This window comes from Phocoena sinus, chromosome 1, assembly GCF_008692025.1.
Source record: "Phocoena sinus isolate mPhoSin1 chromosome 1, mPhoSin1.pri, whole genome shotgun sequence".
In the NCBI taxonomy this organism is placed as follows: Eukaryota; Metazoa; Chordata; class Mammalia; order Artiodactyla; family Phocoenidae; genus Phocoena; species Phocoena sinus.
In genome coordinates, this window is record NC_045763.1 from 148,073,442 (window position 1) to 148,076,486 (window position 3,045).

The following is a 3,045-nucleotide window of genomic DNA, read 5'->3' on the forward strand; positions in this document are numbered from 1 at the left end:
ACATCACACACAGACATGAAGTGAAAAAATGCTATTGGAAAAATGGCGCCAATAGGCTTGCTTGACGCAGGGTTGCCACAGATCTTCAATTTGTAAAAAACACAGTATCTGCAAAGTGCCATAAAGCAAAACAATAAAATGAGGTATGTCTGTACCGCTGTGTGTGTGTGGTAGACAACAGTATATAACTCAGTGATAACCTTTGGAGAGGACAGAGCTCTCTTGTTCTTTTTTCCCTTCTTTGAGGAAGACCTGAGAGTGAGCTGGGCATCCAGGACCAACTCCTGTGACCACAGAGGAGACAGGGACAGTTCCTCCTTGTATGGAGATGTTTACAGTCTTCCTGTCATTTGGATTTTTTGTGGATGGGGAAAATGGGGTGTTGAATGTGTTAAGGTCAAGGTGAAGAAGGGCTGGGCAGTGCTTTTCTGGAAATGGCTCACCTAGGCACAAACCTGCTTGCCTCCCTCCCTGGTGGAGGTAGCTGGATGTGAACATTTAAGGTGAGGAGTGTAGATTAAGGTGTAGAACATTGCAGCTATGGCTACAATTAAGGTGTAGAACATTGCAGCTGTGGCTGCCACAAACTGGTCTGATCTATTAACTTTTGCTCTGTCCCTGACCCTTTGACTCTGTTTTGTTTTTGTTTTGTTTTTTAGGATGAAATTATACATAATTTAAACTCCAGGACCTAAATGGAAAACAAGATGCTTATCTCTGGTTGCAGGTTCCAAGCCTCCTGAATACTGATACCTATGTGTGCCATGCCATATTAAGAAAGTCCATGTCTGGTCTGCTACCCTTAAAGCAAGCCACCTCCTACTTGCTACTGTAGTTGAGCTAGCTGTAAAGTTGGGCTAGCTTTATTTCAAAAACCCCTCAATCACAAGTGGCAATAGACTTATTTAGAAAGCTTAAGCTGTGGTTTTAGGGTCTCTAAGGGACCTAGTAGTACCTGTTGTTACTAAAGCATGACCAAGAGAAATCTGGGTGTTCTCTCTAAGGGACCTAGTAGAATCTGCTGTTACTAAAGCATGACCAAGAGAAATCTGGGTGCTCAGGTGCTCAGCTGTGAGCAGAAGTTGGGCTTCTAGAGACCAGGAAATGTGCAAGGTATAGGAACTTTATATTTTGGGGGCATTCTTTTGAGTGGGTGAAGTGAGGGATTTGGTCTTGATGTCTGGCTCCCTCTGTCTCTTATCTGCAAAGCTCAAAGTTAAAAAGAACCCACAGAAAATCCATTGGGAGGGCAACTGCTGGATCTGGGCTGGTCCCTTCCCCTTATTCTGTGAGATGCTAACAGCCAGGCTGTACACCTGGGTAGGGGCCCAGAAAATGTGAGCTGGCAAAGGGTGTAGAGAACAGTGCTCTTAAGTGCCAAGAAGGATTGAACTTTTAGTATGTGATTGTAATGAAAAGCTGATGAATATGTTAGAGGAATGGATGAGTGGTTTTATGTAGTCTTAACCCAGTAGTGTAGTTTCTTCCTTGTTCTTTATCCTTTTCAGAACACTGGGAGAGTGCACGCAGGGCTCTCCACTGATCTCCCTCAGTGCTCCTTCTGTGGTCCTGATGCCAGGTGTCCTTTCTTGGAGACTCAGTCTGCTATCTCCTTTGGTGGCTACACCAATCATTCCCTTGGTGTTTTCTACTTCCTTGCCTTCACCTTGCTTAAGACTGGAAAGGGAGTTAGGTGGTGTCCCCAGCTTTTCATTTTCTCACTGTCCACCCCACTAAACTAGATTAGCTGTAGGTGTAAATCGGGAGGGCAGATGTTGGGTCTGGACTGGTCCCTTGCCCGCATAGTTAGGTCCCTGGCTATATGTTCCCATAGCACCCTATAGTTCCTCTTTCAGAATAATCAATTCCCTTGCAATTACTCAGTTTGTGTCCTGCACGACTACAGACTTGCTGGAGGTAGGGACTGTTTGTCTTGGACTTTGCTGTCAGCCCTTAGCACAATGTCTGGTACATAGTATGTTCTCAAATATTTATGGTTAGAATAAATGCATTAACTCAATACGTCCTTCATTTCAGAAACTGATTGCTAACTACCATGGGAAAATAAAGTAAATATGGGGATGGAAAAAAATCTAAAATTAGTTTCTGCTCTGCTTCTGGCTCCACGTTAGTGTGGGAGCCCCTACAAGCTGCACCTCCTTCCAGGCTGGCCCCACCTTTACTCTACAGTGGTCTCTTTTCACAGTCTGAAGATGCCACCAAGGTACAGCCAGGAGTGAAACTTCCAGTGTAGGTGACTGCAGTTCCCTTAGCCTCTGCCCTGCCCATGTATCAATAAATTTGGGCTATTTCTTCAGATACGAATTTTCTCAAGAAATTCTTTCCCTTCGTGGTATGGGTCATATCACTGGTAGTTAACCTTTCAGTGAAATAACTTTTTCTTCCTAATGACCTGAAAAGCTTCTGCACCTCTGCCTCTCATTTCTCATGTGAAGTCAGCAAACTGAATTCCTCAATTTGAGCTCCAAGAAGGTGGGGTTTTTGTCTGTTTTCTGCGCTGTAATACTTCCAGCGCCCAGAAGCATACCTAGCACACATTTGTTCGGGGTGAATACTCATGCACTTCACACCCTGCTTAGAGATGACAAACTTTGGCCAGGACACCTGTCCACCCACTTCTCGGAATTCAGCCTCTCAGGATTTAGGTAGGTCAAAGTAAAAAACAAAAAACTTTCCAGCACCCACAGGTGAGGATATTATGCAAAACACGTCGCTTGTCTTGAGATGTTTCGTTTGGAGGGGAAAGTACATTTCTCCAGAGACAAATCAAAGCATGCTTTTGCGTCGAGTGCCCTGCTTCCGCCTTCCAGGTCAAACGGGACACCGGACTTAACACCACAGAAGGAGGGCAAGCGGCGGAGCCGAGGGAGGGCGGCGGCGGGCTATTAGCTTCACCCGCCTCTTTTCTTCCACTCCCGCCTCTTTCCATTCCTACGCAGACGGGTGGGGCCCACATCTGCGTAGGAATGGAAAGGGGCCGGAAGGGGCCGGGCCGCAGGCGCCCAGACTTCCGGCACTCAGCCG